Here is a 16,568-nt window from a genome sequence, read left to right as displayed (position 1 = left end):
TTATATTTATAAAACCAGATGTTTAAACGGTTTTCTTAACATTAATGTGCTTATTAATTCAATTAAAGATCATTACAATGTTAAAAAATATATTGCAACAGCAAAAGGAAATTCTTTTATGGAAAGTTTCAGTTTAGAGTGGAGAGAATGGAAACAATTGTTAAGTCTTTGAATATAAAAAAATTCTGATACACATGTTTGTCTTATTACTAATAACTCCCTCCAACCCTGACAGGTTTTCACCAAATAGTAGTAGTGAATCTTTTAGATGTTTAAACCTGCATTTAACCGATAATGCCATGCCTGCAGCCTCTCTCTCTCTCTTTCCCTCCCCCTCACCCCTCCTTCTCTCTCTCTCTCATCTTCTCTCTTTTCTCACTCTCTTCCTCTGTGTGTGTGTGTAGTGTGTGTGTGAGAGGGTGTGTGTGTGTGTGTGTGTGTGTGTGTTGATCATGTAAAAATTGTATGTCTGGTTTTGTTTTCTTGTGTGAGAATGTGTAGATGTATGTATATTAAAAATTATACATGGATGATGATGATGATGATGATGATGATGATGATGATGATGATGATGATGATGATGATGATGATGATGATGATGATTGTATATGGATACTGTTGATAAGAATGATGATAATAGCTGTAAAAAGATGTATATATAAATATATATATATATATTCTTTGACGATGATGATGATGATGATGATGATGATGATGATGATGATGATGATTTCATTATCCCTCATGTGAGGATGTGTGGGTATGTATGAGGATGTATGTGTGTGGGTGTTTTTGTCATATGTAATGAAAATTCTTTAAAAATAAAAAAATACAATAAAAAAAAAAAAAAAAAAATACAAAAAAAAAAAAAAAAAAAAATCTTTACAAAAATAAAAAAAAAGTCCGCGAAATAATCTTCCGATACTAGTTAACATGAATTGTAGTACTGGTGGATTTCATGAGCAAGCTTCATCCACGAGAACCAAAATACTTCCTCGAAATTTGAGCAACGTAAAATTTTAAAATTTTACAGTAATATGACAATGCGGAGTGAAGAGTATTGAAATGTACAATAACGAGAGCATTCATGTGTGTAAAGGTACCGAGACTGACCGTAAAGCGGGGACACGTTTAAACATATCGAAGTACCTGCAGATTGTCATTCATTTAAGTGAATATATTTGAGAATTGTTGTTTTCAGGTATACGGAGTGATTACTTAAGATTTGATCACAGGTATAATGGTATTTTACATGTCTCTTACATATTATGGACCAAACAAAGAGTCTCGATAGGGTGTGTTCCCTGAACGCCAACATTTCTAAAACAATAGGTTCAGAGATCAAAGGGACAGCAAGTACAGTCTGTATCATTATATACATCTTGTTTTACCTGAGATTTTTACCTGTGTTTTACCTGTAAAACTTCTATAGTCTAGTATAACAAGTATAGAATATATATAGTATACAGACAAGTCTTAGATACATTTCATTACTTTTATTATTATTATTATTATTTATTTTTACATATATATTTATATAAACTTACATTTATTTTACACAAGTACTAGTTTCATACTTATATATTTTGGCCAAACAATGTATAAACTTACATAATTTTATAAATATTTACATTCACGCATTATTTTTTTACGTACCTATTTTATGGCTTTTATTTGAAATAAATGAAATTTCAAGTACTTGTAGCTATGAATACTATCTCAGTAATATACAAATATTTCAATTTACATTCACACATTATTTTTCCATACAAACACTACTTTTATACATATTTCATATATGTTTATCGGTAATACACAATTAGTTACAATCATTGTTCATAAAACTATCCAAGATGCAGTAACTTTGATGCAGCGTCGGCGTAGGTCATGATGTCGATTATGTTGTTCTCGTATCTGGTCTTCAATGTGGTAAGGCGGTTGTCGATGTTCTGATATTTTCTGGATCGGGGTCTTTGGGTTCCTCCTGCTTGGCGTTGTAGTTTTGTAATGTCGTTGGCTGTTTGGATGTCCTTGAAAATCTGGATGATGGCATAGATAGTTGGGTGGGCGTGTTGTACCATTCTCTTCAGCTTCCCATGCCAGGCCTCTAAGTGGTTGGTGGTGCGGGGTCCTTCTGTCCCGTAGAGATTCCAAATTGTACGGTCTCCGTCTATCCACTGGTCCACGACGTAGTCTGTAAAGGGTGTCACATCTGCTGGTAGGTCGGCGTCCTTAATGTCCTCTAATGCGTTGAACCACACATCCTCTATCTTCTGTCGGGGAACAAGGGGCAACACTGTTGCACGGCGAACAAGTCTCCTGGTGTCGTCATTGTCTCGGTAAGGAAGTTGTAGTCCGGTAGTCTGTGCCTTTCTCCATATACACTGGGTAAAGTGGAAGAAGTCGACGAAGACGGTAGCTGGTGTCATTGGTAGGTGGAGGTCTGCCATAGCTGTCTTTAGTAACGTGAAGAATCTTGTGTAGATCGTCTGACTTTTTCAGGGTAAGAGGGCGTAGATTACTGGGAACATGGGTGCGTCAATCTCGATGTGGATGCTGTATATTTGGTGGGAAAGGCTTGGGCAAGTGTAGAAGGTCCCGTCGCAGAAAATCCTGTCGGCAGTTGCTAGGCTGGTCAGGTTGTCTGTGGTCGCAAAGGCTAGGATCCGGGATATGTCTCCATCATCAATGAAAAGGAAGCTGTCTCCGGTAGCAGTATCGGTCCATCTCCCCTCCAGCTGTATCTCGTGCGTCGTTGTCGGTAGCTTTGGTGTCTGTTTACGTCTGACTTTGTATAAAGTTGACTTCAAGGAGTTGAATGTGGGTATCCTCTCCACTACTGCTTGGGCGGCAGCATCCCACTCGGTGTCACGTAGACTGTTGAGTTCCTCTTGGTAAATGCTTGGGATGGGTCTGACCTCTTTCTGGCAACGGGTAGTGATGCTGGACATAATCTCTCTGGCCACGACGGTGGCGTGGTCTCCTTGGTGGGTGTGTTGATGTTGTCCATGTCTTACGATGATGTTGTTCCTGGCAGCGATAGTAGCTGGGCATTTGGCGATGGTACACCTCCAGTAAGTCCTTAAAAAACGAAAAAATATAATAATGAGTACATTTTTGTAATCATTATTTCGATACAAGTTATAAACTATTATTACCTTTAACAAATTATTTTTACAGTTTATATTTTACTGGGAATTTATCAATAAGTTTCAAATTGTTCACAAATTTTAAAGTGCAACATTATAAAATATTATGATATTATACATATTTTCATTACCTTTCCCCTCGAGAAAATTTTACTCTATAAATATAGCCTTGATAAGTCAAGTTTTGACCTCCTACTCTGTTTCTAACAAATCTAAAATCCAACTGAGCATTAGCCATTTGAATAGTAGCAGAAGCCGAACATTCGTACAACTTTGTGTCAGCTTGGATACTCGCCTCTATCTGCCAAGCAGGAATAGCTTGCCATAATTAACTGTTTTTGTCGCTGCATTTCAATTAGATAGGCATATGGTTAATTTTAATAGTGTTCACATCTTTGAATAACAGTTCACATTAATACTATGTGATTAACAATCATTTAATTATCTTTAATAATGTACATAATGATATTGTAATTTAAATAGATTTTTAAAAAATCCAATAAATATCACGGAGGCAAACAACACTTTCCTATATAATCTTTATTTCTTTATAATTTTTAGTTTTCATTAATATTTTGTTAATTTTGAAAAAAATCTACATATTCATATATATAGCAAATCTTTATTTATTTATTACTATCTAAACTGGGTACCTGTACAGGTAGAATACAGGTAAAAAAACTCAGGTAACTTAGCCTTACTTCAAGGAAATAGGCTATACTTGCCCTGGATACTTTGTTGTTTTAAAATGTTGGCGTTCAGGGAATCAGCCCTCGATAGCTGTGGAATAGAATGCCACATAGACATTGACAGTGGATCTATGCTCAATGGGAATGGACTGTGTTAAGGATATACAGTTGCCTGCACGACTTGGTGATCACTGCTGTTTCTGACAGGTAAACTAATTTGATTGAAAAAAAAAGTTTTATTCACTCCAGATTAACTCAAAATGGATTTTTAAATTGATATGGTAAGTCAAATTTGTTGATTATTATCAGAGTAGGTGAAAATAGAAAATCATTGCTCAGGATCTATTTTTCTATTGTATCGGTCTGGCACAGATGTGTTGGATTAATGATATTTAGAAAATATTTTCATTGTAGGTAGCATTGTTTCACTTATCCCAATCAAACATCTTATTGATCGCGATGCCATTATTATTTTGTATTAGAATCACTCATAGAGATAATGAATTATATTGATCGAATATCAATCATTCATCAATTATACTAATTTACTTACATAAAAATATATTTTCAGCGCATTCAGTCACAAAATAAAAACAAACTGCCAAAATACAGACCCATCGGTAATCTAGCAGCTGGGATGCCTACCATTATGTCGTCTAGCCTCCAACAAATGATTTTGGGTGTAAGCTTGCAGCTGGGTTGCCTACTATTCTGTCGTCTTGTCTACTCAACAAATGATTTTGGATCAAAGAATGCAGCTGGATTGACTAACATTCTGTAGTCTAGCCTAGCCAACAAATGATTTTGGGTGTAAGCTTGCAGCTAGGGCCTACCATTCTGTCGTCTAGTTTACATAACAAATACTTTTAGGTCTAAGCTTACAGCTGGGATGCCTACCATTCAATCGTCTAGTCTAGACAACAAATAATTTTGTGTGTAAGGTAGCAGTACACAGTTTCTCGGTGTGGCCATGGGTGATTTTTTCTGTTCATTAGATTTCCCCATTATAAAGGTTTTAATTAAAGATGAAAAAAAATCCTTGCTAAAATTGGTTCTGTCATGTTAAAGTGGACAATGTGGGGTTTCAATTTTTCAGGATAATATTTTAGCTTTGTGTTGGAGATTACTATTTGGGCAGTCTCGAATTTGTGTCTACGCACCAAAAGCTAGCTTTACAGGAAGTGAAATTTTCATAGTATTTACATGTGGTCATCTTATGAAGAATTTCCTAGTTGGAATTTGCTGAAATGTAAGTACTTTGTTACCATGACAGCGTTGTTGATTGTAAGATAGGTGTTTAGAATGATATTTCTTCTAGAAAGTTGTAGTGTTAGGTTGGAATGAGAAGTATTTTTGCATTTAAAACATTTTTTCAGTAGGTAACCATGACAATCAAATGTCAGAAATCAGAGGAATTTTTTGTTTTACACAAATTTCATCTCTCTACTGTTAATGTTATTATGTTTATATACTAAAAGGATAAAGAAACGCAGGGTGAACTTTAAACCAGAAATTAAATATGATATCGGGCTTCATTTAAAACGAAATTTTGTATACTTACAGATAAATTAAAGCTTACAAATTTCCAAAGTCTGTATTTTGCATCTGACAATTGGTTTAGGGGTACTAACGATTAAATTGAATGGACCCATAGGATTTTGAAATTGAAATTGAACTGAGTCATCAATATCTTATGTGTCCGCCGTTTGCTGTGGTCACGGCCCTTATTCTTCTGGTCATAGAGTTCATGAAAGCGTTAATCCGTCTTATTGGGATGTTGTCCCACTCTTCAATCAGAGCTCTGGTCAACTGTTATCCAACTGGTCCCAAAGATGCTCGATCGGGGACAAATCAGGGCTATATGGCGGCCAATCTAGTAGTTGAATGTTGTTGTTGGCCAGAAAGACTTGGCAAATCCTTGCTACGTGGGGCCTAGCATTATCTTGCTGGAGGGTTAGATTATACTGCTGTAAGAAAGGGATAACATGGGGTCGGAGGATCTCATCTCTATACTTAACTGCTGTTAAATTGCCATCAATAACAACCTATTGTGATTTTAACCCGTGTGAAATTCCTCCCCACACCATTACTGAACCGACCCCAAACCCATCCCTCTCTACAACGCAAGCGTCCGTAAAACGTTCGTCACGACGTCGGTAGACATGTTGACGGCCGTCAGATCGATAAAGACAGAATCACATGTCCACTTCCTCAGTGGAAACCGTCGTGGAGCATGTGCAGCGACGTCGTGACGTTACGCGTGGACGTCCTGACCTAGGTCGATCGGCCAATCGCCCAGTTTCCCGAAGACGTCTTACAAGACGTTCTATGGTGGAAACATTAACACCAAATTGCCTAACAACCTGATTTTGCAGCTTTCCTTGCATCAGCATCTGAATGGCCTGACCCCTCTGAACTTCTGTGAGTCGTGCCATTCTTAAAACGAATCAAATTCTCAATTAATTTTAGGGAAATAATTGGTCTGTATAAAAACTAACGAAGAGTGACTTGACCAACGCTGCATGAGACCAGAACAACAGGGTGCACGAGATTCTTGTTTTTTTCCTTCCTCCATTTACCAGAGCTGCGCACTGTACCGTGACTAAAATTTCGATACATGGCAAGGTGTAATATGACCTAATTACTCAATCCACAAACTTTCACTTTATTTGGAGAACGCGTTTCCAAACTATCGGAATAAATATTACCCTGCGTTTCTTTATCCTTTCAGTATATATACATGTAATGATGTATTTTTCATAACCAATCTGCTATACCTGTATATCTCAAACATGACAAATAATTTCAGGAAAAATGCAAATTAACGGTTTACTGCTACCTAATCTTACGTCTGGGATGCCTACCATTCTGTCGTCTAGCCTAGACAACACATGATTTTGGGCGTAAGCTTACATCTGGGATGCCTACCATTCTGACGTCTTGTCTACACAGCTGTTACAGCTGACTCACGTCGTTATCCTTTTACAACGTGCTGCGTAGTCTTTCCGGTCTTGCTCCAATACGGAATCGGGCGGCCAAAGGGATGATACGCCATTCTAGGAAGTCGACTTGTTATCACTGCATAAAATTAATGCTGAATCGTTTTTGAGCAGGAAAGAATGTTTTGGTGAATGTTACTGATAATGACATATTCAAATACAAATAACAATATTTCCTTAAAAAAAGGAAATGTCAACTGTATGACCTTCATTTATATAAACAATGACTTGGTTAATTACTCATTGATGTTTAAATATATACTAAACTAGACGACAAAACATCTACCATGTTATAATGAGACGAACCCATTTATTTTTCAACTTGATTTTGTTTCAAATTGACCAATGATACACAATTATACTTTTTTCATGTTACTCCGAAAAATGCTGAATTTATGTTAAAATGTTCTTAATTCAAAATTGTTTTGTACAAGATCATGGAAATATCTCAAATCTATAAATCTTAACGATATTCTCTTGTCTGCCTGTGTTGTCTGTCATTTTTAAACGATATTAGCAACTTATTTCAGTCTTAAGGAAATCTGTAAAATTTTGAATTCAAATGACGTTCCCTGGTCACACAAACAGTAGTATAGAAGTGATACTCCTTACAAATGATCCTGGTTTCTGGCGGGGGCCTTTATTCACAATGAAACTTTCTACTTAAAAAAATCTAGATATGTTTCTCTATAAACATGAATCAATTAAACTGTTGAAATGGAACGAAATCAATGGGGAGTTCACATCGAAGGATCTTGATTCGACAAGAGGTGGTTATAAATGGACGTACTTCTGAGTTGTTAGTATCAAGAAATAACTCTTTGACAATGTCATATTATATATGTATCTGCATATTGTTAAATGAAAAATATAAAATGAATGTGAAGAGAACTCATGACCAACTTATGATGTATTTGTGTTGTATTACTTTTTTAAAATATGTTAGAAAGTCAGTCAACAATGAAAGCCGTGTATTTAGACTGTTACCTTTAGTGAGGATCTAGATATCTTTCTTAAAAATATCCCGAAAGTGATCAACATCTTGTTAGCAATATGCAGAACTGAAAAAGTTGTCCTGGTTTAGTAAACGCTTCGAAAGTAATCATTCAGTTGTCTGCAAATGGGGAAAAACAAAACAACTTCATTCACTTGTTCTCATTTTCACAATTCATCAATATTCTCGAAATTCAGCATGAAGCAATATCAGCTATCTACCCATTGCATTGTAGGATGCATCATGTGTTCCCCGAATAGATATGACAATCGCTTTTTTTTCACGTTAGATGAAATGTGGGCACTAAAGCATTGTTAACGTGTATTGTTGTATCGGGTGTATGAACACAGCACCTTTAATTTGCCGTTGCTCATTTCAATTCCAGACTTGCTTAACCTGAAAACAACGATGGTTGTTTTAACATTGTTTAGACATTGTTTAGAACGTCGGTGGAATACAAATAATCAAATAAAAAATTATCGTAGCAGTAATATTTAATACATTAATTTATGGTTTTGTAGATTTGCCTGCTGTGAATATTGCTAATTTCGATGCACTTTAATAATAAAACAATAATAAACAAATCCACCCGAATCGAAGGCTTTATGATGTAAACGTTTGTAATGCCTCGTCAAATGTTTCATTTCGGAGTACTGCGGATATTAGTCACGTGTTTTGTTTATATAAGGAACTGTTAGCCCAACGGATTGTATATCAGAAATGAAGGCCGTGGGTTACGATGGAAGGTCTGAATATTTTGATAGTCTTTTCCTTATTTGCAGGGTTTGCAGGTAAGGCCTATTTATATACTTATTGAATCAAAATAGATTTTGCATAGCTTCACGGTTACATATGTATTTTACCTTTTTGTATATTTTCACGACCATGAAGTGTATTATTCATACCGGAAACCAAAAACTTTTTTCGGCCTTTGTAAGCATGTATCATATCATGTAATTAAAAGTTATAGATGTCTCGTCATATGTTAAACAGTTTTTATATCACATTTAGGTATGTAAACAAACACGGTACATATATACACAAAAAAAAGGTGACAAGAACGTCTATTCCTCTAGCAAGCTTAATTACCAAAAATCGATAAAAACACTGATTGATTTTTAGTTTATTTCGTTAGTACTGTAGTATAAGAGTTAATTAATCACTAATCAATGGTTTATGACACTCGTCGTCTACATTTAAAAATTCCTTTCGGTCCGATTAATTTTGGTCTCCCAAAGTCGCCTTTTTGGTTTCAAGAGTTTACCCCTTAGCACCATGTCATGAAACATGTAATAGTGATGATGATGATGATGATTATGCTGCCTCTGCTATTGCTGCTGATGATGATGATAATGATGATGATGATGATGATGATTATGCTGCTGCTGCTATTGCTGCTGCTGCTGATGATAATGATGATGATGATGATAATGCATGTTACACATCCTTATGTATGTATATTATTTTTTTTTGTGAAAGTCAATGCGTATGCTGTCTGGTCTTTATGTAATGTACGAAATAATTTAAAATAGAAATTACAAAAAAAAAAAAAAAAAAAGAGGTTGGGGGTCGAAACAAATGTATGATGCAATTTCAATTTACAATCTGGCTTTGTTTTATCTAATTGGTATTGAAAGGAGAAATTCACTTTTGTCTCTTTTTGTACAATATTCGGAAAAAAATTGTATATTCTATATAACCAGTTCATATCAAAGTTAATATTACAGTTGTTTTAAAAATCATAAAAATAAAAAAAACTATTAGAAAATATTGCTTTTAACCCACATGCCATGTTTTCATTAATTCGAATAGTAGCATTGTACACACATCAACTTTGGGTACTTTAGAATCAATCATTTCCTATAGTAAATTACACTGGTTTTGATATCAGTTATTGCTCCATCTGAATGGTTTAATTATACTAATGTGGATCTCCGTAGGGCCTAGACATTACGGAATCAGTCGTCTCTACTGTGTTTAATTTTGTTTCCATGTTAGATTTAGTATTTCCAATACAAATTGAGAAACAGATGAAAATCTATCATGCAGTTAACAGGTACCAGTTAGTTACCAACCATTTAGTTGTTGCCGTCCTTTTGTTCTGATTGATTTGATACAATTTTTAACCTCTGATATTTCAAATCTGGTTACACAAGGAAAGAAAATACGAAGTAACAGTAAATCATTGATACGTTAACAGTAAAACAAAATAATTTTGCTTTTTATGCCCCCGCCATTTATGGCCGGGGGCATATAGCGTTGCCCATGTCCGTCCGTCCCGTCCCGTCCTGTCCTGTCCCGTCCCGTCGCGTCGCGTCCCAAATCGGTATATACCACCTAACAACTTCATTCGGACCTTTCACTATTAATGCGGGGGCATTCATGTCTTACAGACATTTTCTAGTTTTCTTTGTTAAACACAATATACAACTACTTTCATTTTTTAAAATTTTCTTTTTGTCGTCTGTGATTGATTTGGAAACATAGTCTGTTTGAAACATGACACTAATTTGATTTTCAAAGTAAGGTTGAAAACATGCGAGAGATTTATGGACTAACAACATAGAGTTTTGTTTTGCTAATTCATACCGTCGTGAAAACAGAGCGACATTATTATAATAACTTATAGCACATACTTTAATTTTTCTGTTTTGCTAAACTTAACTCAGTCCCATGTTCTAAGCTATCTTTGGGTATTGAAACTGAAGTATTGATATTTCATACAGATTTAAAAGCGCTACCTTTTTCGTGCATGACTTTATTAGTACATGAAGATAGCTAATGTAATTGCTTGTGTCCCTGTTGATTTAAGATAGTATTGGTGACTTGTGACTCATCCTTCCTGCTACATTATTTCCACAATTTATGTCCTGTTGCTACGATTAGAATGGATTTGAAATGTTGCATGTGCAAAATATCTTACTTTTGTCAAATGGTTAACATTGAAACATTATGTCTTCATGATTTTTGTTGATACAGCAATTATCAAGAACACAACGTCAAAAAATATCCCATACGAACATTTGTCAAGTTTGTAAAAACAATACATCTACATATACTTTGATACAAAAGTTTCGCGCAATCAATTTTACCCTGACACTTTGACCTTTCAAGAGGACTTGAATCACTTTTATATCTGGACCACTTATCTATCAGTTTTAACACCATGACATTTATTGTTTTACATTTTGATAATTGGGATTTTTAAAGTGTTTAAGTAGATACATTATATTAATCAGTACACGTGAACATTTTATAGCGCTTAACATATGATCATTAGTAACGCACTCGTCTTTCACCAAGCCGTTCCGGCGTTTGACTCCAGGAACGGATGTGAAAAGGTAAGTGTCACCTGCCTGACCACGTGGGTGTTCCCCGGATACTCCGATTTCCTCCCACAAAAGACCCCTTACATCCGGGCCAACAAGAGTGATTAGCATAAGTTGAAATAACTTGTTTCGTAATTGTTGTAAAATAAATAAAGTTTGTAGTATAAAAAGAATCACGTAACAGATAATGACCTAGCCCGAGTTTCAGTTCATATCGGTATCGGATGTGTTAAGCGATTGTTATTTACCCTCGCCTTCCGTATGGAAAATTATGAAAGATGTGTTGATCACCCAAGGAATAAGTTATTTTTACTTTTCAAACATTCATGAATAATGAATTTTATTAGATTAATACCGAAGGAATACCGATCGGTGATAAGTTCACCCATCACCTTTTTCCTTGATAACGACAAAATGACGTCATGATGAATTTGATGTCACATTAAAAACGATGAAAGATCTGTTCGATCAGATAACACATTACATCGATTACGGTTTAGCTTTAATTTTTAGAGAAATTAAAAAAAAAATTAAAAATTTTACATTACATAACATGATGGCTACGCGAAGAAAATGATTCAAGCATGTCATTAAAATGTTATTGATTCTGTATATTGACATTTTAAACGCATTTTTCATCGAAACATTATTAATATTCTTTTGGTACGTTGTTACAGTATGCCAGCAGAGAAGAAGTATATGCCCTCGCACTGAAAATAGAACTTTGAAAGCCTCCTTCAAGGAACAATTCATTACGTCATCAAGAGTTTTTTATTCACGGTATGTATGACTATTGAGGTAGATGATTTTTCTGATCGCACACCTGTTATATTTGATAACTTTACATTTTTTCAGCTAATTAAATGAAATAGGTATGTACATTATTATGTTTTCTATACACAGGGTGATTTTCCTCAGTCTACACCACTGCAATGATAAAGAAATATCAACTTATTTACTTCGTTCCGCCTACATGCAAGATGTTTATTTTAATGAAACACTTGTGCATACTACTACACGTAAAATAGCTATTTTACTGCAGGCATTTTAAGAACACATAACCTTAATTACGAAACAAGCACCCTACTCGTTAATTTCACTATAGCTTACAGTTAGTATAAAGTTGAAACTGGTCCGCGTTAAAAATGCCACTCGTTGAAAATGGACCCTGATGAGAAATTCGGTTCGGTAGAAATAACACGGATATTTCATACACATTATCATTTAAAGGTACACAAAATTGCTATTCGTATGGAGATCAACACGACATTTGTCCTTCACTGATGCAGGGGTTATCCCTAGTCCCTATGGTCTAACCGGCGGGATCCTCCATAGCCCCTGGAGAGTAAGCCCGGGGAGAAAGAAACAATAAGAAACAACATAATCATAGTCCAAAGTGAAATTCAATAAAATCAGGACTGAATATGAACAAAAAAAGATTAACACGGACACTCCTGAACAAGTACAAAGATAATAACTCCAGATGTGCCTGAAGAGTAAGCGTCTTCCGCTTCATCGACAACACCCGCCATGTAAATCATGGTCAATCAAATTAAGTAATGTCACGTTCTCAAATGAGATCAAGGAAAACAACAACGGAACCAACAGGCATGCTAACGAACATCAAACACATCCAGCTTCATCTCGCATAAAAATTTGATATTTTGCAATGAGATCACTATAACGTCAGTAAAACTCCCCCATAATTTTCATTAATCTGCATCTTTTGAAACCCTGCGTGACGTGTTTGGGCGAAAATCGTTATGATGGGAACAGGCATTTGAATAAAGAATCAACTGCGACTTGTAAATAGGCTAGGGATGCAGGGACGTTGTTATTCAGAAATTGAATATTAACTATAGGGATATTGAAATCATGCCGTTTACAATGCAGATTGGTGGAAAGCATATTAGCTTCGTTGTAAGATAAGATCGAACAAAGCGGCTGATGAGAGCCCGTCGTAGCGTAGAAACAGTTGGAATCCTCATCCTAAAACCGCATGTATACACACATGACTTTCGAGCTGACCCCAGGGTTACCAAAAATAACTGGAATCTACGCTCGGAGATAAAAAAAATCAGATCTACATCGTAAAGTAACATGAGTATTACTTGGTAATGGAAAGATAAATACACAAATGACTTTAGAATGGATGGTTATAGCCCAGTGGTTAAATCGTTGAAACAGCTGAGATATCCAACTCTTAAACATATTTCGACATGCATTTGCACAAATATAAAACAAACACACACATGAGTTCAGGATTAATCAGGAGTCATCGCTAACCCATTTTGTCTTAGCTCAAGGGTCAAGGCATGGAAACAGTTGGTATCCCACGCTTCACCATTAGAAAGGTTAGATGAGTCCCATCCTTACTAAAACAATAATATATTCAACACATCAATGTTCATTAAACATGTAGAAGTCCCTCTATACAGTGTTAGGGAAGTATTGTGCACAAGTTTAAACATATGGGAGTTCTTAAAATGTAATACAGTATTTCTCATTTTCGAAAAGTTTGATTATTTTACAACTGTTTATCACTGAAAGAGAGAGAGAGAAAAAAAAAAAAAAAATACAGGAAACAATCACACAAAAAATGTCCATAGTCCCTGTTTGACAGGCTACCAGATCACGAGGGCATGGAATCACAATATGTTCAATATAAACGTTTCTGATGACAATTCATTATTTTGTCTTGATCTTTTATCCATTATATAAAATTAAGATCTCCACATACCTGTGACGTAGCGGATAATTAAATGTCTAAATGAGGAAATAGACTGTTTTTACGGAAGATCAGATGTCTTTCTTTCACCTTGACTCATTATAGCATTGAAAGTTACAAGTGAAATATGTAAAAAGATCGGTGAATCATTGCACAAGAAATCGAGAGAGCAATAACTTTTAGGGATGAACGACATGTTCTGACTACGGACCAAGAAAGAAGGCTAATTTGAAAGGCCCAACAAGGAAATTTTTAAGGTTCACTGGAATTGGCCCTTTGTTTGGGAAGTGTCTTGTTATAACACGATATTGTTGGACTAATGGGTGATAAATATCGGAAAGAAATGAAGACAACTGCTTTTCTTTGCTTTATATTTGAATTCAGATATTTTGAAATATTTTGCAGAGATAGTATGTGCACTTTACATATCGTCAACCCAACTTCATGTAGTATGCTGAGATTGGACACAATAGGCGTAGAGAGATTGACAGTCTACGGAGGTTTATCTGTTACATCCGGTAATGATTCATCTGAATTCTGCTTCATGCAAATGAAGTATCACCTTACAGAAGGTTTTCTACTGTTTTTTTACATAAAGGTATGCGGTACGCGAACCGTATAATTCCATTTGGATATTCGTGGCTGTATTTATGGCGACTTTTAATAACATGTTCGATGTCATAGTTTACATGAGTTTTCTTCTTTTTCATATTCTGCTATTCTTAATCAGATGGAGAGCAACGGACTCTAGTGTCTAACTATTCATATATCATCCATTCCAACAACGCAACTCTAACATTTCGAAGTTATGATCCATATTTTTTTCCACCGTTCAATGTGTCGTATGTAGCTGTAGGTATGTATTTTAGAAACAATTCTTTTTTATTTTCGATAAATCTGATTCAAAAATGAAAACCAAATGTTCCTTACAAATTGATTTGATAAAACTTTATTTCGATTTATGAGATACAATTCTGTCATATTTCAGATATCAATGTTACAACCAAAATGGAGGTTCTCGGATGCCAACAAGTTCAGCTGCTAGCAGAGGAGCATTCTAAATACGTCTATTCATCCAAATATCCAAATTACAATCGGTATGTTCATTTAAAGCTTACACAAGTAGCATACGCTGGCAGACTATCACGGATTTATGTAGATAAATTCATCCATAAGCCCTATGTCTTCTAAGATTATAATCATACTATATACCATATTTTCATTCATTTTGATAATTACATATTTCATGCTTCCCGAAAGGAGAACATATTGTCGCCACTTTGTCCGTCCGTTCGTCCGTCCGTCACAATTTTATCCGGAGCATTACACTAAAACTTTCAGAGGTATCAGCATAAAACTTATCTAAATCTCAACAAGCAGAAATGCAGTGCACCATAACCATAACTCTTTCTGGGGAATTATTTAGGAGTTATTGCCCTTTGTTATTTTTCATACTTCGATTTTGTCCTTAGCATTACACTTTAACTATAAGCGGTATTAACATGAAACTTCTTAGATAGATCAATTTCAACGAGTAGAAAGGCAGTACACAATAATACCTCTCCTATTGTCCTATGCTATTTTCCTACTTTAACCTGAGACACCAAATCAAGTTCTCGACTTTGTTATTTGATGAACTTTTGATAAATTTTTAAAGCGCAAACCAATCCTTACTCTTTGTTACTATTTCATTAATGTTTTATATTTCAAGGGATACGGACTGCCAGTGGAGGATTCATATCGTTGAACCTTGTACAATGACAGACAAAGTTAATTCTGGAAAAACACTCAAGATTGTTGTGAATGACTTCAGATCCAACATATCTACGACAATCGATATATCACAGGGCAAGAGTAACTGCTTATTGTTTATTTATCATTTTATTATTTCCGAATTTTTATTAAATATGCACTTCTACATTTTATTTGTTGATTACTCACAGCTGTTTCCGTTTTGATATGACGGGGCGGAACCAACTATTAGTAGTAGTTTTGATGCATCATTCACTATTGATACATGAATTTCGTATGGAGAGTATGCTAATCTGTGTTCCATGTACATGACGAAGACCCCTTTGTGTTGATAGTGTAGATAGATATACAACAATACAAATAAAGAAAATACCAACGAGTCTACGGAACCATTATACAAATTCAATGAAACTTAAAGCGAAACGTGAACAACAGCAATATTTACACTGAGACTCTTGACCACATACAAGGGGTATACAGCATCTTCTGTTTCATCGGCGACACCTGGTATGCAAATCTTAGTCAATGCAATTAAGTTATTTCGTATTCATAAAATATCCACCTTCATATCACGTTAGAAAGTCAACCATCACATCAATCCTTAAATTTAACAACCATTTTCGTCAATCAGTATCTTTCATAAACTCTGTTTTTTTAGTTTTTCTTTCGTTGTCGACGTCGTTCTCGAAAATCATGATATCGATAACTGAAATGGAAAATTATACGACTTTACAAAGTCGTTGTGATCAGGTTTAAAGCTCTTCGATAATGTTATACGCTTCAGTGAATGAAAGCACGAGAACACTCCAATCCTTCAGATTGGAATTGGGTATGGTGGTGTACAAAAATATCAATTGTTCTTCAAATGGTTTTTAAAAGAAAGTACACAACATTGGTTAAAAACTCTTTGGGTTTTGTTGAAAACCAC

The sequence above is a fragment of the Ylistrum balloti genome, unplaced genomic scaffold (assembly GCF_031769215.1).
Source record: "Ylistrum balloti isolate Yb309-2 unplaced genomic scaffold, AGI_CSIRO_Ybal_v1 Utg371114, whole genome shotgun sequence".
NCBI lineage: Eukaryota > Metazoa > Mollusca > Bivalvia > Pectinida > Pectinidae > Ylistrum > Ylistrum balloti.
The sequence above is the reverse complement of the archived record's forward strand: the minus strand, read 5'-3'. Positions refer to the sequence as shown.